The 27,810-nt window shown below is 43.9% G+C and overlaps 1 long non-coding RNA gene across 2 annotated transcripts; it reads right to left on the bottom strand.

Moving 5' to 3' along the window:
• Positions 1 to 12,571: 12,571 nt before the first annotated feature.
• LOC143442885 (uncharacterized) lies at positions 12,572 to 17,692 on the bottom strand. 2 transcript variants are annotated; one of them, XR_013111468.1, is made up of 3 exons: positions 16,752 to 17,688; positions 15,815 to 15,997; positions 12,572 to 15,388 (listed from the first exon to the last, which is right to left on the bottom strand). It is a non-coding gene; the product is annotated as an uncharacterized LOC143442885 (long non-coding RNA). The 2 variants fall into 2 exon arrangements; XR_013111467.1 differs by lacking the exon at positions 15,815 to 15,997 and having other exon boundaries at positions 16,752 to 17,692.
• Between the last annotated feature and the right edge of the window lie 10,118 nt (positions 17,693 to 27,810).

Raw genomic sequence — 27,810 nt, 5'->3', positions numbered from 1 at the left:
TTCAGTCTCCAATTCACAAGTAAATGTGAGGTACTGGGGACTTGCAAGACAGGAATAATTGCAAAACACAAAAGGAGGTACTTGAGTCTGAAAGCCTTAGGGAAAAGCATAGCTGCTCAGGGAAGATGTGTCTCTAATGGAAAATGAGATGACTGTATAGACGCAAGGAAAAGTAAAGATCACCTCTATGATCAAAAATGCTAGCCATTCTCTTCCACATATTCAATACACTCTGCCTACGTGAGTCAGAGTTCAGTTGCTGGCCCTCATACTGAATTCACTTATGGATTCCATGACCACCTGTCCCACAATGCAGAAGCATTCAGCATCCTTGGACTGGTAAGTTTTTGTGAGCATCCGAAGTGTTGCTGCACTCCATCTGACATCTCCAGGTCCAGGCCACTCATATCACCAATAATAATATGGTTGCTCCAGCCAAGTTCACCAGCTATCAAAATCCACATGCCAGAGTTTTGTTTCTTGGAAGCTCTACAAATTTGCTCTCTTGGGATAAAGAAGCAAAGGTTAGGGCTTTAATCAATAGTGTATGAGCCTGAAGAACAGACTGGAATCAATAATATATTTCTATACTCAAGTTTTCTTTTTAGACTCCAAACAACAGCATCAAAACATTCACGCCAGGCTGCAATTGAAAAAGTCAATTTTTTAAAAAAATTGTCTTTCATGCTGTTTAATGACAGGCATAATGAGTGTTTACCATATGGAGATGAGAAAGGACCAATTAGAAAAACTCAGAAAATATGGTGTTTCATAGTAGTGTTTTGTTTTAAAGCATTGCAAGGAAAGTTAATTGTATCATCCAGGATGTGTAGATACGGTGATACATAGTAACTGAAGGAGGAGAGAAGATGGTCAGAGAACAAAACATGCGCCCCTGGGACTGTGGGATTGTCAGTCTGTGGAGTACTTAGTGAATGCCTCTGTCCACGGCACACAGCAGGCACACAGTCAGTGCTATAGCAATTGGTTAGACTCTTGTTTTCAGATGATCCCAGAGGTAGCCGGTGGAAGAACAACTGGACTTGATTATGTCTCCAAGATAGACATTTTTCAAATATCACCATCTCAATGGTCTTTCCAAAAGCAGATGATGGTTTTAACACTGTTGCTCGTGCTTGAATGAATGAATAGATGGAGCCATTCAAATGAAACCCTGTAGTCCTAGGAATACTCCCTGGCTTCTGAAAGGGGTTTTGCACATCAGAAATGATAAGAGATATGAAATATATAAAACCATCCCTCTATTTCATAAATCCCTTAAACTACCAACTCATTTTATTTTTTTACTGCAACTACTACTAGTAGTAGTTGGAGGAGGAGTATTGTGACTTAGAATTGGGTTTTGAGACAGAATCTCATGTAGCTGATGCTGTCCTCAAGCTTTGGCAGATAACTGGCAATGACCTTGAATTTCTGATCCTCCCGTCTCTACCTCCTGAGTGTTTTGATTACAGATATGCACCAGTCTACCCGGTTTATGCAGTATTGGAGGGGTGGGACCCACAGCTTTACGAATTTTAGTCACTCATTCTACTAACTGAGCCTCAATCCTTAGGCCTACCAATTCGTTTTCCATCTATCAAGTACGTTGGCACCTTGTGTAAAATATTTGTCAGACCCCATTTGTGGCCTCAAGTAGATCACAATTGGTTTGAAAGACACCAAAAAGCCTACCGAGATAAGATGGCAGATTAAGAGGGCTGTGTGTTAAATGTTCTGAAAATTATAAGAACAGGTGTGAGAGAAAACTGGTATCCATAGAAGGTAAGCACGTCCTCCTGAGAGGCCATTAGGAGAAAGATGCAGTTGAAGTGAAGATAGAGGTGCAGCCTGGGAGACACGTGGGCTGAGGGGCCTGGGGAGGTCAGTTGACATTGGATAAATAGACTCGGCTGGGAATACTAGGCAAACACAACTGCCTTGTTCTCAGCAAAGCGCACTACAGCCAAAATGGCATTGAAATCTACAAACTGGTGACCATTCGATTCCAAAAAAGGAGCATTCATCTTGTGGGCTTATTGAAGGCTTATTATCCAATCCAGGAGCAGTCAGCCACCAGACTCCCTGACAAAGAAAATGTCAACCTATTACACAGAAGGCATCATTATAACATAATGGTCCAGGATAAAACTTCCACGGAACAGGACTGGATTCAAATAGGAGCCCATTGTTATGCTCTGCAAATGTCTCAGTTTCCTCAAACATAAGGCTTGGATGACTGCGTAGGCCTATTCCACAGAGAAGCCAGCAAACATTCATGGAGGATTTTTGGATGGCAGACTCTTGGATAAGCCCCTGGTACGTAAGTGAGCAAGTGAGATGTATGGTCACTCTCACAACAGGGGGATCCCTTGGCATGACTGTGGGGATGTGAACACAGGTCTGTCACTGTAAAAACAGGTATGAAGTTTCTCAAGGAAAAAAAATTAAACAAAAAATAATAATAAATCATTCATCTGACTGTGGCAGCTACAACAATCCTGGGTATTTACCAAAAGTCTCCAAGTCAACATATCACAAAGATACTTGAACATTAATGTTTATCACAGAGTGATTCACGGTGATTTTACTATGGATCCAGCTTAGATGTCCAACAACAGAGGAACGGTAAAGACAGTCTGGTGTATAGACACAGTAGAATTTAGCCATAAAGCTATGTCGTTTGCAGGAAAATGGATAAACTGGAGTTATTTACATTAAGAAAATTAAGGCAGAAAAACTACTCTTGTGTGTCTGTTCTCCTTTGGGCTTCACAGATTTGATATAGATACATAAAATTATGTGTGTACATATGACATGAAAGTAGACATGAAGCTGTCTGTGGGGACAAAGAGAGTGAACAGGGAAGGGGAGGAAGAGGGATGGGCTTATTGGGAGGATGTGATCAACGTGAATTTTTTATATACTTATGTAAGACTATCTTTATGTAACAGTACCTTATATACAGAATGAAAGTTTTGAAAGTTCTTACCAAAAAAAAAAAAAAAAAAGAAAAAAAAAAGAAAAGAGAGTTGGACATCATTCAAAGAATAATACAGCAATTTTTTTTTTAAATTATACAGTACTGGTGCATCAGCTTTAGCAGTGGCACCATGAACTAGGAAACAGGCCAGATAGGAGAGTAGGGATCGGTAGGCTGGAATGTGGAGGAATAAAGGCAGTTCAATGAAGCTAGAAAGTATTAGAAATCTGAGGCACACAGAGCACAGGTAGATGTAAACAGCCCCCTGGAATTCAGGTGCATTGTCTGTCACTGTGTCATCACCACCATCATCATCATTCTCAGCCATCTCTTCAGCAGCAGCAGCCGTGCCTGCTTAAACTGCAGAGATATGGGAATAGAAATGGGAAAGACATTCTTTTAACCAGACGTTTCCTAATTGTTAAACATTTTAAAATGTGGATCATTCTGGAGCTGAGAACATGCCCTCCCCGTGCAGTTTAAGCCCGGTGCTCTATGCCTGATGCGGATCTCAGAGCCAGCTTTTATTTGAGCCCAGGACACAGGGCTCAGTAATGAGTGGCACGCTCACCATCAGGAACTATCTTTACAGGTTTCGAGACAGGCTATTTTCCCTGAGTAGAGAACAGTGCGTGACTCTCACCAGTAGCCCGGGAGATTATCGACTGCTCTGGGACACTGAGAACTGTTTCTAACAGCATCAGACATGTTTAAAATGTAACTACCCGCCCTACCTCCCCCTCAGTTTCTCCAGGAAAGGCTTTGTATAACAAAATGCAATGATATCCTTCCTGGATTTCCTCAGAGTTCTCCTTAGGGGCCTGAGATTAAATGGTGAACTATAGACAGCCATTATCACCATGTATTCCAGTAGCTGATAATATGCATTTGATCAATTATTTTAATATAAGTTACATAAAGAGCCCCATGCATCAGCTTTTGTACCTCCTGCCTACGGATATTTTTTCCTTTCTTATTCTTTTCCTCTCATAGTAGACGCTGCACCCTGGGTCTTATCTTGTTGGAAGGATAGAGTACACTCTACTGGACCTGGCTCATAATAACCTCTGCTCTCTTGTCTCCTCCTTTACTTTATCGTCTTTACTGAGAGACCAAGCAGTCGGTGTACAATAGAAACCACAGCTATCAGAATCAGGCAAAGCAGGGTATCAATCCAAGCTCAGTAATGTATCTAATGGTGCCTTGGGCAGGACACATTGTGTGTGTGTGTGTGTGTGTGTGTGTGTGTGTGTGTGTGTGTGTGTGTGTGTCTGTGTGTGTGTGTCTGTGTGTGTCTGTGTGTGTCTGTGTGTATGTCTGTGTGTGTGTCTGTGTGTGCGCGTGCCTGTGTGTGCATGCACACGGGTCTGTCTGTCTGTCTAAATCTGTGTGTCTGTGGTTTAAGTTTGGAGACTCAGTCTTACTAGGTAGCCCAGGTGGGACTCAAACTTGTGGCCTAAGTCTCCCAAGTTCAGTCACTACAAATGTGGACTGTCACACCAACTACACATTAATTTTCAATGTTTTGAGTCTTTCATAGATGTGTAAACTATATCTTTCAGTGTTCATTGTAGGTACATGAGTACAGGGGTCACCACTTGGGCACCTCTCCAAGAAGTCCACAGTAACTTTTAACTCTTGATTTCCGTGGTGGGCAAACAGTCCACACTGCAGCTATTATTAATATCAGTGACAACCTCCTGGTCTAAGCCATTTAATAAGAGTCACAGTAGCCATGGAGCCTCTAGTGAGTGGAGTTATTCTCATAGTTAGCATTTTAGAATTACTCCATGTCCTCTTTCTTTCATTTTCCTATTGGCTTTATTGGTTTATCTTCAATGAAAAACAACTCATGATAAATTGGATAAAGGAAAAGTGGATACAAGTTGAGATGTCATTCGTTGCAGACACGGCTGCTGTTGAATGGTGCTGCTAAGAACCACTTCCTACCATGCTTCATCTCTACTTTACTCCATCGTGGCCCCATTGTCAGGAGATCTTCCCTATGTTGACAAAAATGGCCTCAGCAACTCCGAGCTGCTGTCATGCCAGGTTCATCGAGACTAATGGAAAGAACTGTTTTCTCAAGAATTTCAGAAAAATTCCAGCATTTAATTTTCAACTTCACTTTGATCATGTGATCACCCTCTTAACCTATCACTGTGACCAGAAATGCACTGCTCTGATTGGCTAGGCCTGAGTCTGCAGCCTGTGATTCCCCAGAGGAAGCATGAAAAGCTCATTCCCAAAGACGAATGCCTGAGAATGCAGATGAAATCAATGCCATGACCACCAACCAGAGGACGCTTTAATTTTCCAGCTAATTTCAACCCTCTTGCCCATGCTCAGTTGTGTCTGGATCGGCCTCTCAGCTGACTCCCTCTTCCAGGCCTCACTAATTTCTTCCTCATCAGAGGATACCTGGTCTGCCAGAAACATGTCAAGCAAGAGAGAGAATTAACACTAATCACTTGGTCCCAATCTCTACTGTCTCAGCACACTGAACCGCCACTCTAGGACAGGCCATGGGGCCATTAGGAATCATAATTTAAAGAAAATAAACCTTTCTTCTTTAGTGACTTCTGGTCTCCATATTCTTCTCTTGGCTGTTTTACAGTGGCTTAAATACTCAATAAGAGCAGCGATGGACTTTCTAAGATGTATTTCCAAAGATACCAAGTCTGGGCATGAATACCAGATGTACATACCTGTCTTCCACATACCTGTATCCATTACAGACATGACTAATCCATCAGGCACTCTTTCCTGATGAACCTGGCTTTGATCCCTGAATCTGTATCAACATAATAATTGGATTCATAAATAAGAAAGAATGTATCCGCCTTCCTAGGTCTTAGTAGTATCTGTGTTCATGCCTATATGTAACAAGCTGCAATGCTCACCACTTCTGTCATATGTTTGTAAGAGTATAGTTCAGAGAGGTATAGCTCCCAGTCTGAATTTTTCACTATTCTTCTTCCTCTGTCCATATTCAAAACAGTAACCTTGCACACCTAGAAGCATGAGGCAGATTCAAGATTCAGATGCAGCCCCACAACACACACACAGTTAACTATTGCTCTCTGTTGTTCCCCAAGGCTCCAGGTGGGTCACCCACTCTGCACTTGACAGCTAGTGCCACACAGAGCACCAGAATGCCACAAAGAGCTACTCTTAGGCACTGCTATTTTACAGACTCTCCAGAGCCATCCCCAGCGCTGCTCTCCCTGGGGAGAGGTGCAAAGCTGGTATTTTGTACTCGAGAAGCGGCGGCACCTCCCAGCTTTACTTTCCCAGGCAACATTGGCAGCAGCACTGTGTCAGAGCAAATCACACTCAGGAGCCATCACCTGCCATCACAGGGCAGCTGCAGCAAGCAGGGAGCAGCTGGAAGGAAAACTCTGGGGCCAGAGGAAATGTGAGAGAGAGCTGAACTTTCACAGCAGGGATCTCCAGGAGGCAGCTTGGAGAAGGGACATTTGCAGCATTCCCAAAGCAAAAGAAGAGAGCAAATCCCCACTCCCCCAACTCCAACCCCACCCTGTGACTGAAACCTGCTCAACTACTCCAAGCTCCTGCTTCCCCCCAACCGGCACCCTACTCCTTGCCTTCTTGCTAAATATGAAGAAAGGAAGGGTGAGCCTTAGGTCTGACTCCAATCCCAGTCATCTTCTTCCTAATGACCTAGCAAAAGTGCCTGGGCTTCTCTGGTCCGCATGCCCGCCAATATCACACGGTGATAATTCTTTCATCCTCATTCTTTCATCCTTTTTCAATCTTGGCACCATCAGCAAGTTCATCCAGATAATTTGGAGATTGTGAGTGGAGAGATCTATCCTCTGCACTGTAGGATGTTCACCAGATCTGCAGTGCCAGCACTGCTTAGCCACATGTACCTCAGTCTTGACAACCACAAGAGTCTCCAGACTTTACCAAATAGCTTTGGTTCGGGACATCACCCCAACTGAGACACATTGCCTAACCAGGCTAGTGGAGTGAGCCAAGTTATTATTATATAGAACAGATCCCAGTGAAGAGCATCTAGCATGTTATAAAGGGTTGCTTGGTGTTAGCTGTTATTACCCATGCTGTTCCCTTTGCTTGTGGTACCGCAGCATCCTTCCCCACATTCATGACAGACATTACTAATCAACTGTTGCTCCGTCCCTGATGCCCTTGAGTATGAGCTCTGATTCCTTCTCAACATGGCAGCCGTTATTTAAGAGTTAGTTGTTCTGTGGGCATGTCTCAAGACCCATTGTGCCTGGCATGCAGAAACAGCTACATAGCTCTTTCTGAACTGTTCCTTCTTAGTAACTGGAGATCTTAGTTCAGAGATACTTTGTCCAAGGTTATATTATTTAGTTGTCCCAAAGCGGAATGTTGCACTCACTTGAGTCTCATTCTGGAGCTCACATCCTTTTTTACTAAATTTTTTAATTTTATATGTATCTATCCACCTATCTATACATGTGAGGGTGCACACACACCATGCTGTACACCTGTAAGTCAGAAGACAACTTGGAGAAGTCTGTTCTGTGTCCCCACCATGCAGGTCCCAGAGACTGTACTCAGTTGCGAGGCTTGGCACTGAGTTCTTTTGCCACTGAGCCATGGTATAGACAGTGAATGCTGATCCGGCAGTGGGGTGTGCTGGTCAGCCATCTCGCCAGAGGAGATTTAAAAGCTCTAGTTTGTAGCATTTTCAGATTCCCATGCTGTGAATGCAGGAATATTTCTCACTATGGCTAGCTGGAAAAAAGCTACCAGTTGTTTAATGGCTGACAAGCATCTTCACCATTTAACAATGGTTAGTGGTGTGTGTGTGTGTGTGTGTGTGTGTGTGTGTGTGTGTGTGTGTGTGTATTGCATGTGCACATAAGTGTGTTGGTCTCTGCTCACAAAGGCATCAGAGGAGAATGTTGGGTATCCATTTCTATCACTCTCTGTTTTAGCCTCTTGAGACAGTGTCTCTTGCTGAGCTTAGAATGAGACTGTCAGTGCACCAGGCCTGCACTCCTCCTGTCTTCACACCCATACCACTGGGGTTCCAAGCTTGTATTAAACCATGCCCAGCTTTTTATATAGGTGTTGGGGATTAAACTCAGGACCACATGCTGTGTAGTGAGCAGTCTTGTCCCCTGAGCCATACCTCCAGGCCCATAGCTGTTTCCTTTAAGCTGTATCATATGGTGGTGGTGGCTACGGGCCATTCTAGAACTACACAATGCTATTTATGAGCAAACCCCAGGAAATCTCAAGGTTCCAGACATGGGAGTGAGACCAGATAAGGCATAGATCAAGGCACTTCCCCTCTGTATTAATCACTTTTTTATCAGTGTAGCCAAAATTTCCATGAACTACTTAAAGGGGGGGGGGACTACTTTGCTTGTAAATTCAAGGGTGTCAGCCCATCACTGGGGAGACGTGATGGTGCTGAACTGGTCACAACATGGCAGCCAGGAAGCAGAGAAAATGGCTGACTGGCACAGAACTGTTTCTTTTTCCCTTTTATTCTGTCCAGACTCCAGCCTAGGGATAAGTGTCTCCTACTCAGGGTGGGTCTGCCCTCCTCAGCTAATCCTCTCTGGAAATTCCTTCCCAGGGTATCCCTCACAGACATCCCAGCATGGACCTCACCAGTCTTCCAGCAGATTCTAAATCATCTTACATTGACAATTCATCACACCATCCCTAGGGTTTGATATCTACACACAAATCCGCCTGCTCTGCTTCCATAATTGAACACAGTAAACCTTAGATACAGCGACTAGAAAATTAGAATTCCTTGCCACTGATATCACTGTGTCACCACACTAGGAACCACATGTTGTATTGTTTAGGAGAAGACAGTGTGGGAATTCCCTCTCTCTCTTCAGGTTCATTTTCTAATGAATGAGTCAAGAATAAATATGAATATTAGCAGCAAGATGCTGTGTCTGGCTAGTGCATGGTTTTCAGATTTCCCCTCCAGAGACACACTGCAGGATATGCATCAATTAGCCATGTAGCTGCAGGCCAGCAAAGGCAGCAACAGATCTACCTCTCTGGGCTGTGTAGGACATGTAGCCCTTACGTAATCAGCATGCAGGCTCCATGCATCATGATTGTGATGAACAGTAACCAAGCACTCCCTCCGCTCCTGGGTGAGCAGTGGTCCCCTTCCTCTTTTCTCTGCAGCCCAGGTCACCAGTCAGAAAAAAATAAAGATGAGTGATTTCACCTTGTCCCAGTGAGGCAGCCTCTCTGGCACCTGAGTGTACCCCAACGTTCTGTCAGACACCCAAACGAGCATGTACAGCTATTTAGCCATGTTTAAATGTTGGGTAAAAATACATTCTGAGTAACTTATTTATCTTTCTTTCAGCTTGCCTTCTTGAAATGAAAGGCTTTTCTAAAAAGAATACGTCTAAAAAAAAAAAAAAAAACCTGGATTTGACAACAGGACAGACAGCTCCTGTAAGGCCAACATACATTCTTAGTTTTGCAAATTGGCTGCAAACTGTTGTTTCTAAATCTTCCCTAGACATCTATTCACTTCAGAACACTACAGCTCTGTGTACAGACGGTCCATAATTCTCTTAGCTATAGATTCTGTTGTTACTAGGTCTTCATTGGAAAAAGCTAAAGAAGTCTCTAGAACAGACTAATGTATAAATTACAGAGATGCAGCTAGGATGATGGGAAAGAAATCAGATTTGGGAGTCAGACTGACAACGGTGAGTTCAAGTTGTGCTTCGCAATGTGTTAGCTAAATGTCACTGAGAAATTACTCCAATCTCCTGAGCCTCGTTTCCTGGTCTATAAGGTAGAGATGGTAATGTTAATCTCATGGGCCTCCTGTAATTAGACAAAAAGAAATAAAATAGAAGTGAAGCTTCCTAGCCTAGCTGGAAACATTTGACAAATATTCTCCACTGAGGATTAGAAAACCACCTAATTTTCTAGTTACACATTAGAAGCCTTTAAATCTTTATTCAGGCCTTTTTCTGTTCCCTTACGATGGTTGTAATATCAGTAGCATTAAGTATCCTTTCTTCTTGGAGTATTTTGCAAACCTAAGACGACTTTGGTTGCTTTTAGGTCTGTGAAAGAAGTTGTGTTGTTGTGCTGTATTATGTCGTGTTCTATTTTGTAATATCTGTTGTGATTTGAGCTTGTCCCCCACAGTCTCGCCTGTGTGAACAATTGATCCCCAGCTGATGGAGCTGGGAGAGTGCAGAGCCTTTGAGAGAAGGGACTCAGCTAGAGGTGGGTCACTGGGGATGAGATCTCTGAGTAAAAGCTTTGCCTTGCTTTCTGTCCAATCAGCCTCTGAAGCAGAGATGTAAACAAGGCTCTGTACCTCTTGCCACCATGGAGCTGCCTTTCTCACGGCATTCCCACCATAAGGGACTGTACCCCCTCAAACTGTGAGCCACAATAAACCCTCACCTTAAGGTGCACCCTGTCGAGCATTTGGCCATGAAAGGAAAAGTGACTCATGGACAACGGTGGCTTGAATGAGAACTGTCCCCCACAGGTGCAGGTATTTGAACACTTGGTCCCCAGTGGTTAAGGAGGCAAAGCTCTGCTGGAGGAAGTACATAACTGGGGATTCTCTCTCTCTCTCTCTCTCTCTCTCTCTCTCTCTCTCTCTCTCTCTCTGTCTCTCTCTCTCTCTCTGTCTCTCTCTGTCTCTCTCTCTGTCTCTCTGTCTCTCTGTCTCTCTCTGTCTCTCTCTCTCTCTCTTTCTCTCTCTCTTATATGGAGATGAAATGTGAGCTTTCCCTCTCTCCCTCTCCCCCTCATCCCTTCTCTGCTTCCTTCCCCTGTTTTAATGCCTTCCTCACCGTTGTTAATTCCATCCCTCTAGAATCATAAGCTAAAATAAACACTTTCTTCCTTAAGTTGCTCTTGGTCATGGTATTTTATTACAGCAACAGAACGATAACTAATACCTACATCATCTTCAAATGCTAGATGTCTTCCTGGCCCCAGAAAAATAGCAAAGTGTTGCACTCTGTGGGTGATGTAGAAAAGATGCAGTTGCTGGGAATAACCCATGCTGTGCTTGTTAGGGGAGCACCTCTGAAGTCTATGTAAGTCTAACTTGAAATTATCCCTTAGCATACAACAGTTGTCTCCAGAAACCCAGTATGAAACCTTAGTGGTTCTATGAACCAATTTATCCAAGTGCGTTCACATTCTAGGAACCCTTTGTGGGAACTTGTCAGCAAGAGAAAAGGAGCTCATATTAAACACTGGGGGCTGAAAAAACTCTTCACCCACAAACCATAATAGCTTATTCACTTAGCCTCATCTTTTCTGGTTTATAACCATTAATTCTTGAAAAATCCTTTGAAAGAACTTTGTCAGAAGATATGCCACAGCTCTCTATGCTGAAGTACAGAAAGTGTGGGGTCAGCATATCTGGATTCAGGCAGTGTATGGAGTCATAAATTCTAGTGGGTATGTCTAACATGTGGCTGCATGTAGTCAGAAGTGGCCATGAGTACATTCTAGCACAGAATTATAAACATATTATGAGTTTTTTTGGTGATGTTTTTGTAACCCAATTGTGAAGCTCTTGGGCATGAACATTGTAGATGGGCATGAAAGGGTTAAAATTTTTCAAAACCTCCTAGCAGACTCAACAGAACCAAGAGTGCAGGTCAGCTTGGTCGTGAGCTCTGTGTTTCAGGAACTTGGCTCACCACAAGATAGATAGTTGATTACGAATAGGCTCTTAGAGAATAGCCCATACAAAAAGTTCCCCATGACTGTTCCTTGGACCCTGTCACAAACTGAATAATGGGCTGGGACTTTCCACAGGTACTCTCCAATAGCCCTCCTTTATTCCCCCTGGGTTGTATTTTCCCCCCTGAGTTGTGGTTTTTGGCTTTAAATTCTCTCTGTCTCCAAAACCCTGGGGTCAGACCCCACTGCCCCTGCATGGGTCATGGGTCTTGAACTCAACATGTTGATCGAAATACACCTCTTGCTGATTGCATCAAGTTCGGTGTCTTGTGAGTTAATGGGTGACCTTGAATTCCTGAGGCTTGGGTAAGGTCCTCCCTTCATGGGGGGCCTTACAAGCACATCGTATTATAATGCCCAAATGGACTCCTCTGAAGGCTCACCTGCCCTGTGAGTGGCCTTAGGGAAAATGATAAATAAAATTTAGGAAAATCAAAGAGTTGCTATCTAAAAAGGTCATGTGGGAAAGCCAAGCTCACAAATCCCTGTATATGTCATTACCATGCTAATCCTGAAAAGCTAATCTTTGTCTATATAGATGGAGGTGCTCCAGAGGGAACAAACAATAGGGTAGAGAGGTACCTAGTACAGTATTTGTTCGAGGAACCTAAGAAAGCCATGATCGTCTATTATCATGGGGGACAACAAGGAAAGACCAGGACGAAATTCTGTCCAAGTCTGAAAGCCAAGAACCAAGGAGGCCACCAAAGTCAGTACATTGTGAAAGATGTCAAGGACCCAGAAAACAGTGATCTACAGATGGGCAGAGCAATGTGGAAACAGCTATCAAGTCCGACCTGCTTCTCATGGACTAGACACCACAGATTCAATCAGTTCTCACTGCACATCTTTGTGTTTGCTTAATTATTGTTTTATTTTATAGAAAAGAAACCTAAGTTTCAGGTTGCCCATACAACTTTCAAGTTTATAAAATAAGAAAATAGTTAAGTGAACTGTGCATGTAGCTCAGCAGTAAAACAATTGCCCATTGTGCACAACATCCCGAGGTACCCTATACAGAGCATCACGGGAAGAATGAACAAAATGAAGGAAGAAAAAGGAGAAGCAAGAGAGCCAGCTGTTAAATTTTCAGGTATTTTGTAAATAAGATGTTAATACCACTGACATTTTAAAATGCAAGTGTGGAAATTTCCTGCCCAATGTATTTGCAGCGGGAGCCTGTTGTTGGACAGGGAAGAGGGAAGCAGAGCTAGGAGTTGGGGGGAGAGGAAAACACAGGGAGAAAGGAAGAGGAGGAGCGGGAGAGAGGTGAGATGGTGGCAGAAGGCAGACGTATACCTGTGTGTCTCTAGCAGTCTCGAGTAGTTATTCATATCAAAAGGTTAGATAATTGGAATAACAATTCTAATTGTGTGAGCATCTTGTGTATTGAGTATTTGCTGATATATAAATCTATTTGGTTAATCTTGAACTTTAGAGTTTTACTTCACTGGGTTACTGGAAGGTGGGTCCACCTACAACCTGGTGGTTATGGCTGTGAAGGAACTAGCAGCTCCAAAGATGAGCAAACCAGAGCTGGAAACACAGCGACTGGTCGCAAACAGGGGGACAACCCAGCAGAACCAGCTCAGGAGCTCCGGCCTTGCTGAAGAGTTAGCAGGCCTGGAGTAGTCCAGCGGTAGTGTGGGAAGTCTATGGGTTGTCTTTTCTAATATCTCCCACTACAGGTGGCAAACCAATGTGTTAGGCAAGAATTCACTAGAAATTTAAGATTATTAACCTGAGAATTAGAATTGTATTTTAAAAAAAAAAAGTGAGTCTCTGAGTAGCGATAAACAAGTCACATGACTCAAGCACCAGAAGACTGTAGGTTCATTCTCTAATATCTCCTGCTACACGCAAGTACCATCATTAAAGTATTTATCCAGAGGACTTCTTAGGTCTTATAAATTAAGGTTAGCTTTTCTATTTATGTATTTATTTATTTATTTAGAGAAATGATGTTATCAATACATTCTCACAACAGACTGTACATATGTCAATCTATAATAAATCATGTTTAAAAATACAAACTTTTTGACCTGGCTAGTTTGTGGGGTTTTTTTTGAACAGGTGTAAGGTAGACTAGCAAGTAACTGAGGTACAGGAAAAATGCTGGTAGAGACTCTTCTGGAGGAAAAGCCTGCCAAGCCCAGCTGTAGGGATGCCATTGCAGAACTCAAAATGAATAAATCATAAACTCCTTCCATTTGGGTCCCTGGAGCAGCCCATTTTTAAATTTGATTTCATTTGCTTAGAACTGGCTCATTCCCTAGGGTCTCCTAGATGTCCTTGCATCCTTCCAACAAATTGTTTCTTGCTGGGGCCGACTCAAGTTGTCCTTTGTTATTGAAAAGCACCATCAGAAAACATCTTAATAATGAATGCACAGAGACTCCTTCTGTGAAGCCTTTTGTTGTGGGGCTCAGAAAAACTTTCTCAGTGTAGCAGGAGCTGTGTGTTGTCAATTAAATGAAGCTTCAATAAGCATATATGCACTTCTGATAATCCAGAGGCCTGAACTCTCAGAATAATGGAAGTTACCAAATTAAAGCCTAGCATGGGGGGGGGGGGGGTCCCCAGGTGCCCGGGTTCCAATGCATACACCATGAACTGCTGGGCAGAGATGCTGAGAGAGCCCTGCGACCCCACGTGACACAATCAAGTTAACAAAACTGGAATGCCAACAGCAGATGTACCAGTGCTGAAGATAGATTGCCTTTTAAATCATAACGAAGTAGACAGTAAGCTACAAGTCAACTTTAAACCTAGAGAAACCTAGACGGAAAAGTAATGAATGTGTGACTTTTCTGAAGCGTCTTTGCAATCAGGGAGACATGAGCTTACTCAGCTCTCTGCTATCTCTGTGACCTTGAAGATGTTGCTTTGGCATTGGAGATGGCTTCAGGCGATACTTGTAGAATGTAAGATAAACAATGCAAGGTGCCTCTGAGAAAGGGAGAAAATGAGGAGCCTTTATCATCAGGCCGGGCCATAATTGCCATTTGAAAGGCGGCAATAAAATATATATCACACATTTTCATCTCATCTGTGGACGCTTGATTTTATGTAGGTGTATAATATCACATATGTATATATGCCATAGGAGGAAATAAGTACAATATATCCTTATAAGAATGCCTTATGAAATCCAGGACCACATACAATGAATATGTGCCAATAAGAATTTAAATGTGGGGTAGGAGTGTCTGTGTGTGTGTGTGTGTGTGTGTGTGTGTGTGTGTGTGTGTGTGTGTGTGTATACGGGCAGGGAGGTGTAGGAGACGTGTAAGTTAGAACTGTCCTCTGCGATGACGACAATTACCATAGCTCAAATGCCACCTCATGCCGAAAGCCCTTCCTGACAGCTCCACCCCGAAGCAGTGCTCCTCACCTTCAGGACAGTCATTCTGTGACTTTCAACACTGCCCCTGTGCTCAGCAGTGGACTGTGTCCGATATGTTATAGCTTCTGTGTTTTGCATGACTATCTGAGAAAAGATCTGAGATAAAATGACAATAGAGAAGATTTGTCATTTGCCCTTGATTATGTAGCTAACGTGTGTCAGAATTTTAAAGTTCAAGGTCAGGAGTGCCTGACTTCAGAGTCCGATCTCTTCTATGTCACCTTTCTTCAAAACTGTCACCTTTCTTCCTTCAGGAGCGCCTATGGATGAAGAAAGTTTAGTCATTCAGTCTCAGACGCCACTCGTTAATGATGTCACCAATATTCTTGTTTCCAAACCCCTATTAATCTAATCTATGGAAGGGTCTTTCAATTGATTCTGGCTCCAATCAATGTGAAATTGAATGAAGACACCTATCCCATGCTTTTATTGCCAACATCACAGGCTTGGTACAGCCAGACTGAAGTAGAAACTGCTGGGTGAAGCCAAGGCAGAGCCGGGGTTGCTGGCTTGAACCCAGCGAAGACTCGCCTCGTCATTTGTCACATCTACTTTAACTGATTCATTTACTGAAACTGTATGTGACCTTCTCTCATGTTGGACAGCCATGCGGCCCAGTGTCTCTGTAACTCCCGTACATGAAAACCATTTGAAGATGTAGCCTGTGCGACAGGGTCTGTACATACCAAGTGCGATCTCATTTGTAAACTTCAGTGAGGGCCTAAGAAGAAGGGCTCTTGAGGCAAGCTGCTCCATTCTACCTCCTTCTTATCTCCTACAACCCAAGTGAACGCAGGGTAATTCCTCTCTCTGTACCCTGTCCACTAATAAGGATAGTGCCTCCAATCCTCCAATGACATGGACCAACTCTAAGGCATAAAGAGAGGTCATATGTAAAACAGATGCCTTTCTAGGCTCCCAGACACACATCACTCTCCATTGGATTGTCCAGTTATAAGCCACCAGAAAAGGCCCCCAAACATGTACAACTCCAATGGCTTATGTGGAGACAAAGGGTCTCTGATGGCCTTAACCTTCTTTTCTGCCTCACCTTCCTTCACGTATCTGACACAAAAATGCCAAGCTGCCCTTCCCACACCAGGGGAAAAAGCACAGATTTCAGAGGCATTCAGAGGGAAGACAGAGATTTGTGTCTCCAAGAACTGTCACTCCCGCCACAAGTAACTCAGTGTCTTTTAATATTTCCACACTGAGAATGAGAATAGGAAGTAAGGGGGAAGTGGCTGACACTAGGAGTCACAGCCCCTGCTGCTGTGTGACTCTCAGATATTTTAGTCTTCTGTGAGACACTGTTTTCTTCACAAAGAGACACTGTGTCTCTTTGCCTCTGTTTTTTTCTCTTTCTCTCTCTCTCTGTGTGTGTGTGTGTGTGTGTGTTCTCTGTCTCTTTCCATGCAGTTCTTTACAGCTCTCTGAATGTTTCTCAGACTCATGTCTTATATGCTGTGTCATCCCCCTCCATCCCCTTCATCCCACCTCTGCCCTTCTGTCTTTTTTTTTGTCTCTCTGGACAGAGCTACGCTATAGTTCCTTCCCTAAATTTGTTTAGCCACACAAAGCTTTTGATGTCAAGCAACCCACAAAAATAAATTTAAAACTAACCTCAGTGGAGCAGAGAGCATAGAACGGTTTGAGGATCTCCTGCCAGGTTGCTTAGGAGATGGCCCAGGGGCTCCATGACGACAGGGGCAGTGCTGTCTCCTTCCATGGTAACCACCTGCTGGTGCGTCACTGTGAGGCAAATGGGAGGTCAGCTGCCAGTGTGGAATATGGGGCTCCAAAGGAGCAGAGGATCCAGGAGGCAATTCCTCTGAATGCCCAATTTTAACTTAAGACAGAAATTTAGTCGCTAGTGGAAATCAATAAAGAATTAATTAGAGAGCTTAACAAACAGACAAAATGAATAAATTTATCACCATTGTGGAGACTTTTATCACATTTATCAGATGTGAGGGACGGCTGTCAGAAGTCAGAAATAAAGGAAAACATCCAATAAACCAGCCTGGTCTCTATTTCCCTTCTTTCATTTGAGGAAAGAAGATAGATTGGGATTTGAAGGATCTGGAAACTAAAGATGTCCCCAGACCAAAAGGCCCAAGAGCATAAGAGCAGCTGCATCTCTGGACTCACTGCAGGGCCAGCCCACAGCCTTCTGCCTGGTACAGAGTAGAAGCTAAAAATGTTTGTGGAAATAACTAAAGGTTCAAGAGGAGGCAGTTGGCAGGGATGAGACAGAGGGCTCACACTTCAGCACTGAATCTGGCTTCCCTCTACCACCCTCCTCACAGGAGGCTCCTCCTCCTGTAAGATAGAAAGTCACTGTGGAGCAGCGTCCAATCTGGACTCCTTCCATTTCCTGGAAGATAGAAAGTAGCATATGGCAATGTTATGGTTAAATTATAGAGTTAAACAGAAAGGTTCAGAAGGCAGGGAGGGTGCATGGGAAAGTATACAGAAGGGGTGGGGCAGAAAGGTTGGCAACACAGGGAGGGTGCATGGGAGGGTTTACAGCTGGGGCAAGGCAGCCAGGCTGACAGGATAGCAAGAAGAAGGGCAGGGCTATGCAGAAAACCACACAGCAAGCCTCCCTCCAGCTGGCTTCTCCCTAAGGAGCATCCCTACGATGTCATTGTCCTTTCCCCTAGTGAATTTCTCAACCTGACAGGCACTTATACCTTTTTATCCATTCTGATCTATAATGCCTCTGATTGTAACCTTCTAAACTGTGAGGAAATCACTGCCTATGAAAGCCTCTGCTGTTCCAGGAAGAAGACCACACAGGCTGCCGCAGGGCTGGGCAAGTGGGAGAGAAACGGTAAACTAGGACCTGTAAGTCCAGACACTGCAAGAAGCAGTTTGACCATGTCACTAGCTCCATACACTCTGACTTCTTTTTCTTCTCTCCTCTACTTCCTGTAAGACAGGGAGAGATTCGTGGGATCAAACGTCTATGCTGAGCTCTGCAGGGCACGCAGAGCCAGTCGGAACTCTAGAATCTGTTATAATTAAGAGCATGGCTTTAGAACACTAGCAAATTCAGCTCTACCCCAATTCGATTAGCCTGTACCCATTCATGTGCAAAATGAAGCCAAGAATTGTATCTACATCATATAGTTTTATAGGGGTTAATTGAGAGATTCATCTGGAAATAGATATTAGCTGTTGGCATTACTACTATAAGAAGTGAAGGACCTTGCCCTTGTGGTTTTGGGGGGGACCATCATAACAAAATACCAGAGACTGGGTGGCTTAATCAATAGGGATCGGTTTTCTCCGCATTTGTGAGATTCAACATCCAAGCCTGAGAGGCTGATAGAGTTGGCTCGTTCTGAAGCGTATCTCTGTGGCTGGCCACTTCCTCACTTCCTTGTTAATCTCCTCCATGTGTACACACCTACAATGTGTGAACTGCATAGAAAGAGGAGTCAGAAGCTCCTCTTTTCACGAGGACATTAGCCACACCAGATTACGGCCCACCCTGATGGCCTTAATTGGAACTTACACATTTCTGCAAAAATCTTATCTCCAGCCGGGCAGTGGTGGCACATGCCTTTAATCCCAGCACTTGGAAGGCAGAGGCAGGCAGATTTTTTTTAATTCGAGGCCAACCTGGTCTACAGAGTGAGTTCTAGGACAGTCCAGGCTATACAGAGAAACCCTGTCTCAAAAACAAACAAACAAACAAAACAACAACAACAACAAAAAACCCTCTTATCTCCAAACACTACGTTCTAAGGTCCTGGAGTTAGGCACTCCACCTGTGTGTGGAAGTACATAATGAAGACCATAACAGGACATCCCATACACTCATGTTCTTTAAGCAAGATAACCAAATAGTTAAAAGAAAATAAAAGCTTGCCTTTCTACTGGCTCTGAACTGAGTTCAACTCTTGTACATTGTTCAACCTAAAAGATAAGTTTCCAACCTGGTCAGTTAGCAAACAAAAATCCAGACATGTAGACAGTAGTTATGTCTCTTCTCACTAGCGTGAAAAAACAGGATCTTGATCAAATCTCTTGCCCTCTGTCCTATTTGGGGTACTATTGCTGTGATGGAACACCATAGCCAAAGCAACTCAGGGAGGAAAGGGTTAATTCTGTTTACACTTCCACATCCCTATTTATGATCAAAGGAAATCAGGACAAGAACTCAAACAGGGAAGGACCCTGGAGGCAGGAGCTGATGCAGAGGCCATGGAGGGTGCTGCTCACTGGTTTGTTCCTATACTTTGCTCAGCCTGCTTCCTTATGATACCCAGGACCACCTGCCCAGGGATGGTGCCACCCATAGTGGGCTGGGCCATCCCCCATCAATCACTGATTTAAAAAATGCCCTACAGGTTTAACTATAACCTGGCTTTATGGAGGCATTTTCTCAGTTGAGTCTTCTGCTCTCAGATAGCTTTAGCTTGTGTCAAGCTGACATAAAACTACCCAGAACACCCTCTCTACCCTTCATTCAAGAAGCCTGGATTGGACCACAAGATTTTCAGAAAGTCATTTTCTGGAATTCTACCTTTGCAACTCCTGGAAACACTAAAAAGATATGCATACTCATATGAAAACACAGGTTCACATGGAGAACAAGAGTTCACACTACTGCTTTCCAAGTGTCCTGTTTGGTAGCAGGTGTGGCAGACAGCTCTGGAAGCCTTTGACAAGAACAAACCAAAAATGGTCAGAAAAAGCTGTGCACAGGCTCAAAGCCACATCACGGAGTCTCCTGTCTCTCCTGGTAAGCAAAGATGGTCGCAGTTGCTAGATACAGAAGGCAATATGACATCAATGCTGACCAACACAACAGGGGCAGTGGGAGGGGAAAACCCTTTCTGAAAGTGTCTCACAGTGTAAGCAGGGTGTGTTCGGGGAATCCTTTGGAGGCCTATTCTCCATCCACCTCTCTCCCTCTGACCCTCATTTGTCCCATTGCCCCTTTGCCCAGGACTTCTTTAAACAGCATATTGGTAAGTACAACATATATCACCAGTGTGGCTGCATGCCTCTGGTTCAAAATGGATAACAGTGGTCAAAGTTGGTCAAAACAATTTATTGGGGTACATACAAATGTTTATCATTGACTCTAACTTTTATTTTTATGTTTTAGTTACACATACACACACACAATGTTTAAAACATTCTAATGAATTAAACACACCCAGTGGAGTGCATGAGACATTGATCTACAGACAAAACTAATTTGTAACACTGTCTTCTTCAGGGCACATCATTTCCTCACTCATCCTGGTTTCTCTCTGAGCTTATGGCTGTCACTATCACACTGAGGCAGCCTTGTCTCTTTCTTCCACCTTGCTAGAGCATCCCTCCCCACCAACAGTTAAAGGAGAGATCTCATCCTGATAATGACAAGATTTTATAATTACCTAAAGCCAACAGTAAAGACAGCATCTGAGAGAGAAGGAATACCACACACACTCAACACCTATCAAATCAAATGACCATACACTCATTTGCATTGCCCACGCCTTGCTCTGCTTTGAAGCGATGTATCTGTGGCTGTACGTCTCTCAACACTCTCATTCGCAAGGATGCTGCACCTCTCCATATCTGCTTATTCGGTCCTAACATCCACTGCATTGGTGCTGGTGGTACTGGCTTCTGGTCTCAGAGATTCAGTGACATTCAGATATTGCCATTGGAAGTAACTTTAAGCAGTCATGTTCTGATCTCCTAATGGCCCTCCATAGTAAGTCTCCAATCTCAGCGACAATATGCATAATGGAACAACCTGAAATTTCTCCACCTAAGTTTGCACCAAAGCCATCTTCCACCTCTTCTGTGTCTGCCTTTTTTACATACACTACCTAGGACAAACTGAAAACAGATTGTCTGTGGTACTATATTGAGGCACATAAGGAGTTCTCCATCCCTAAACTTCCGCATTATCGAAACTCAGGGCTGGGTGAGTCTTTGCTGTGCAGGACCACCCACACATACTTCCTCATGATGCTGGTAACAATCCTCCTTGAGTCATGACAACATAAAACGTCCCCAGATAGCTTCATATGTCCCCCAAGGTTGGGAACCGCAATCATTTTAGTTAAGGATTCCTGAATCAGAAGTAATCAAGAAGAGTTGGAACCCTGAAAAGAACCCTGTCTGGAAGAAATAATAAATACTGCTATGGACTCAGGGAAAGAGGGGCACGTACACCCACCAGTGGGATGTAAACTAGTACAGCCACTATGGAAGTCAGTATGATGGGTCTTCAGAGGATGAAATAGATCGGCCATTCAGCTCTGTAACTCCTGACCCACACACAAAGCACTCAAAGCCAGCATGGGTACCTGCATACACGTTTATTGCTGTGCTGTGATAGCTCAAAGGCACAGAAATAGAATTGAACTAGATGTTCATCTACAGAATGGACAAAGATAACATCATATATGCGTACACATACACATGTGTGCACACACACACATGCACATGCATACACCCACAATTGGATTACGTATTCTTCAATCACAAAGAACTAGTGCATGCCAGTTGCAGAAAACAGATAAAGCTGAAGATCATTACACATAATCATTTGGACTCAGAGAGACTGCATATTTCCTCTCATGAGCAAAATCTAAACAAGAAAACAGAAGTCAAGGGACTATTAGGGAACGGAAAAGCAAAGGTAAGGGGTGAGGAGAGTTGACCATGAGCCACTGCATGCAGGATGGAAAAGGTAACAGTGAAACCTCTGATCTCATACAGGTAATATGTACTAACAAAAAAGGAACGATACCCCACGATTTAATAAAATTTTTAAAAAACTGAAAATTACCATAAAAACTTTTTGGTACTAAATGAAATTTGAGGCAAGCTGTAATAAGATCCTAGGATGTACTCACATTCCAGAATATCAAGGGGTGGGGTGAGGAATACAGCTTGGTTGGTAGAATGTTTGCTTAGTTTGTGCGAAGCTGGGTTTGATCCCCAGCACCACAAAAGCCAGATGTGGTGGTGCATGCCCATAATTCCAGTTCCTTGGAACATGGAAGTAGAAAAACCAGAAGTCCTAGGCTATCCTATGCTACATAGCTAACTGAAGGCCAACCTGGACTACCCAAAAACAAGTCTCAAAAGTGGAGCGAAAGGGACATGGGAAGAAAGCCAAAAGAAGACGGTTCACCTTTGTGATGGTGAATCCACTGTCAACTTGACAGAGTCTAGAATCACCTAAAGAGCAACCCTCTGGTCGTTATCTAGGATTATCTATATTAAGTTGATGGAGATATGAAGACTCACCTTAACCGTGGGTGGTACCATGTCATGGGTGGGGTCCTGAGCTGAGTAAAAAGGGGAAATCCAGATGAAGACCACCAACACTTGCCTCCTGTTTCCTGGCTGTGGATGCAAAGTCACAAGCTCCAACTGCCTTGACTTCTTGCCCGCGTGGACTACAATCCAATACTACTATGAGTCAGAATAAGCCCTTTCTCCCTTAAGTTGCTTTTGCTGTGGTATTTTATCACAGCAACAGGAAACAATAACTAATACCCAAATGACTTTGGGCCACCAAGGCATTATATAAAATTGTTCCTATTCCTCCCTGCCCTCCCACAGACAACTCCTGCAGAAGCTTAGAGAGGTAAGAAGGGTGATACTACCTTGGAGTTTGGAGTGTGTAGCAGTGATTTCAAAACATGGAGAGTGCACACTGAGCTTTCTCAAACTGCCCTCGGGATGGCTAGCCTCTTCATTGTAAGAAGTGGATACAGCTCCTAAACCTCATGCCACCTCACCACTGGCTCAACAGACCCACATCTCCAAGGACCAAAAATTATCCACCACTCAGACAGGTCCTTTCTGCCTGATCCTCCTTATTGACCTACTGGAGGGATCTCAGGAGATATGGGGAAAGGGGACAGCCACAGTGTCACCATCCGCCTGCCCTGAGACCCTCTTCCATGAGCTCAGTCCTCATGGGCCTTTTCTTCCCACAAATAGAGGTACAGTCAGACACATTCCTTCATTTTGTGAAATGATGTTTGGTCTCGGGGCACACATGGATTACAAGGCTATTATAAGCCACTCCTGTCTGCTCCTCTCATTATTAAATACTCATCTTGCTAGAGCCTGGAGACCTGGCACTTATATTTTAGGCCAGTTCTTGGCTCTAAAATGGACACGGCTAAGATAATTAGACCTTGCCTTGAGGACCCTGTTCCACCACCTCCCTCAAAGGGTTGTCATTGTTTTCGCTGGCCTTCTTGCTAGAGCAACTCTTCGGCTTAGCTGGGCCATATTTCAATTTAATTGTCCCAACCATGACACGCTCGCTGTCTTGCATGCTGGCAAGAGAATGAATTGGGGAAAGTTTCCTGTTCTGTCTCGTGGTCTTCTCCTCCCTTTTTCTATGTTTAGCTCCTGTGTGGGCACTTGGCTGGTACCAAATACAACTTATTGCTTTAATTCTCATTTTCATGAGACACTTTCTTTGCTGAGAGGGAAGCTCAGGGCTAGAAGATACTGAAATGTGGACTCCCATGTCTGTCTCCCCTCTGTGCACTCATAGGGCTTGTTGCATTCGGGGAAAGATGTCTTCTACCAAGCATAGAGCGAGTGCTCCTCAGAAAGACTGCATACAGACAGAGGAATCCCGTCCAGCTGTCTTGCTTTTGTTCTCCCTTGGGCAATATCCCCTGCACATCTGCCGGTGGACATGGGCACCACAGCACAGCTGTGGCTAAGTCACCATTCTTGCCTTGAGAAAGTAGTTGACATGGAAGTGACATCATAATCTGATATTGTACATGGGGCTTGAGAAAAGGATAAAGACCTGCTGTGAGAGGCAGCCAGGTTTCTGTTTCAGGAGCCAAAGTGTCACCTGTGTGGCACACAAGGAATATGAATCTGGACAAGTTCTTTCTTTTCGCCTAGCCCCTAGAGGTGGAACTTTGGATGTATCACGTAACTTCTGTTCACTATTTCTGGGAACACATTAAATAAATATCTCCCAGAGGCTGATAGGAAATGATGACAGAACAAAGCAACAGTGACAGGGAAGTTTGACCTGGTGACCCAACGAGGCCTACTGTGGCTCCTTACAAGAGTGCAAATGACTCAAAGGCAGCTGCAGCAACAAAGGCTCGCCCCACCTAGGGTAACAGTTCTGGAAAGCAGTCTACTCAGCAGATCAATCTCCTCCCTTCAAAGCTGTTCCTGTGTCTCTAGCCATGGGTCCAGACCTTGTGAATCATGGAAGCTTCATCTTCCTGGGAGTGTGAAGTTTGTTTACTTCCTGAGTTTCTCAGGCTTCCTCCAGGTTGGGATGTTTCAGCTCAGAGTAAACTGCAATACAACACTTCTCTACTCCTCTGTTTTTTTCCTCCATAGAATAGGGCCATAATAGTCATTCCTTGGTGCAGCTACACTACAGATGTAATCACAGATATAGTGGGTGGGTGCTCCATAAGGCTAGCTGTTATCTCAGTGACACCACGTGGCACGACTTCCTCTGATATCTTTTTCAATATGGGGCAAACTAAAGCTGAGGTGGGTTCTATTGCCTAAGATTCTACACCCAGTAAGTAGCAAGCCTAAGATAATGAAGGCAGCTCTGTAGGATGAAGTAGCCAGCCAGGCTTTGGACAAGAGTTCAATAGCTTTTGAGGACACGACTTGAGTGTCGGCCCTGGGTCCTATGGTGTGAAGACAAGCAGAGGTCCAAGAGTCTCTAAGGTTGTGAGTTTTAAGAAGAGAGCCAGATCCAACAAGAGTAGCTATAGCAGCCTCTCCAATCACTTCCTCCTGGCATCTTTTAATCTCCTCATCCACACAGGGATATGTCTTCTCTTCATCTATCCTTGTTCTAGTTCACCTTCTCCCCTCACATTAGCAACCCATGCTAAGACAACCTCCATCATCGCAGGAATCCTAGCCACGCCCACTCCTCTCTTACAGCAGCTCTCCAACTCATCTCTTGGCACAGCCACCTCTTGGCCACTCAAGCCCAAAGCTTGAAGAACTTACTGAACAGCCCCTTGTCCACCACCTCCTGTGTGCAGCCAGGCTATCCTTATTCCTCTTTCTCCTCATCAAGCTTCAACTTGAAACCAGCGACTGATTCTCTTTGTGTTTTCCGTCTTCTCACTCAACATGGTGGTCCTCAGTGCTGGAGCCTCCTGCAGGTTCCTCCTGCTTTGCTCTCACTCCCCCACAGGTTATCCCTTTCTCAATACCAAAGAGCATCTAAGAATAAGGCAGATGGCATGTTCTCTCTAATCAGGAGGCTTCTAATGGTCTTTATTTTTTTTTAATATTTTTATTTATGTGTATGAGTTTGTATGTGCTTGAGTGTATGCCACTTGTGCATGGGCATCCACAGAGCCCAGAAGAGACATTGGATCCCATGGAATTGGAGATATAGAAGATTGTGAGCTGATTGACATGGTGCTGCAACCCAACGTAGGTCCTATGGGAGAGCAACAAGTGCACTTCCCCTCTGAGCCAGCTTTCCACCTTTTCTCATTTCATACTTATAACACAATCTGCAACCCTTTTATCCCACCCCTAATTTTGACCTCTGTGCACTCGGGCACATTCACTCTGCTCTAGCCATGTGAACCCTCAGCTCCATCAATTCTTTATCCTCTGACCCCTTTTGGTTTTCAGACATCTGCCTTTGTGATGGTTTGACTAAAAATGGTCCCCATAGGCCCATAGTGAGTGTCACTATTAGGAGGTGTAGCCTTGTTGGAAGAAGTGACTCACTGGGATTAATCTTTGAGGTGTCAGAAGCTCAAGCCAGGCCCAGTGTCACTCTCTCTTCCTGCTGCCTGCTGATCTTCATGTAGGACTTCTCCAGTATGATGTCTGCTTGCATGCTGACATCCTCCCCACAGTGATGATAATGGACTGAGCTTCTGAACTGTAAGTCAGCCCCAATTAAATGTGTTTCTTTATAAGAGTTGCTATGGTCATGGTCACAGCAATAGAAACCCTGGCTATGACAGTCTCCTTCTTGTCAATTAAAGTATTCAAGCTTTGAGAGGATTTGGCAAGAGGTTCCCTCTAACCCGTCTCCTATTTTTATACTTGCACTGTTTATACCCCCAAGTTATATTTTTTCAAGTTTTAGTTTCTCTCAGCTAGGCTAGAGAGTCCTAAGAAGAGAGACCTAGCCTGTTTTGTTTATCTATCTTCTGAACCTTGAATGTTGCCTGGTGTCTAGTATGTAAGTGCTCAGTAAATATTTCTGCCTTCACTACATACTAATGAAGAATTTCTCTGGCTTTCACTTTTCTTCTTTCTGCATTCTCATCTCTTTAACTCATTTTTCAAAGAATACAAATGTTAGTCATTTGTAACCAGTGGGCAAAGCTCTTAAAGTGTAATGTAGAATTCTCAATTCTGCAATGTGCCATGTGATGGCACCTCTGAAATGTTTACCCTGAAAATAGCCCCCTGTCTCCATGAATACAAATGAAGAAGGGTCGCTTAACAATTACCTTCAAAGAATCTGCCGCATGTCTGTAATCACCGGCAGATTCTCCAGGCTCAGTCTCTGATGTGCGCCCCTAAATTCACTTCATTAGTTTTAATTATCCCTGCCATGAGCGAGCGAAGACTTTAGAGCTATTTTAGAAATGGAATTAGCAAACTTGGAAACTGGATAACTTCTTCCAAGGTGTTTAGCTCTAATTATCCTCAAGTTGAGTAAAAACAAGGAGCAACCACTTCTCCAGGGCTGGGTTCACATTGTGTACTGGAGAAGATGCAGTCTGATGAGTGTCTCTATCTGTCTGGGCTCATGAATACAAAATCTGTCCACACTGACCCTAGCCCTGGCTGTGCCCTTTCCACCTTCACATGTGACATGAATCTACATCTAGAAATATTTCTGTGACTATGCCATGAGCACACGTGTACACACACACACACACACACACACACACACACCTGCAAGTGTCATCACTAGCAACAGCAGCTCCAACAGCCATCCATTCCTCCAATCTTTCTCTATCTCTCTGTCTCTGTCTGTTCTCTCTGGGCCAACTATCAACTTTGATTTTATCTGAATCACTGTAAGAGGCCTTTGGAGGAGGGGTCATCATATTCTCGTGACAACTCTCTACCCTTCATTCAGCAGCTAACATGCTGCTTAAAAAGAAAAAAGAAGAGTCCCTCCATACCCCTCCCTTTCCCAGAGCACCGCATCTGTTCCTTCTCCTCACTGTGGCTTATGTCTTTACCATATGCCCTAAGTGCCCTCTGATAACATCCTGCATTACTAACGCATCCCAACATCCCAGCCTGGGTATTTCTGGAACCCAGCACCCCTACCAAACTTACCTATGTGCTTGTCTTCCCCTCAACCTAGAACATGCCTGAGGCAAATGTCTCTCTATGGCAACTTCTTCAGTCCCCTATGTCAGTTCTTGCTCACTTGCTCTGAGCAGCTTGCCCAGGTCACCCTATTTAAATTGTAACCTCATTGTTCTTTATTACAGCTTGATTTTTCTTCTGTGATATAGCACCATCATCTCACAACACTATGTTAATCTAAATGTTCTAAATCACCGTATGTTACCCAAGAATGTGCTAGCCAGAGGCTTGGAGAAAAGAAAGTGAAATTCAGTTTCAACAACTATGGAAAGACAGAGGCTACCTCTCTACAGAAACGTCCATCATCCAGTGAGACGACATTGGG

The sequence above is a fragment of the Arvicanthis niloticus genome, chromosome 6, assembly GCF_011762505.2.
Source record: "Arvicanthis niloticus isolate mArvNil1 chromosome 6, mArvNil1.pat.X, whole genome shotgun sequence".
NCBI classification, from domain to species: Eukaryota; Metazoa; Chordata; class Mammalia; order Rodentia; family Muridae; genus Arvicanthis; species Arvicanthis niloticus.
This window is presented reverse-complemented; position numbering and strand designations above follow the sequence as displayed.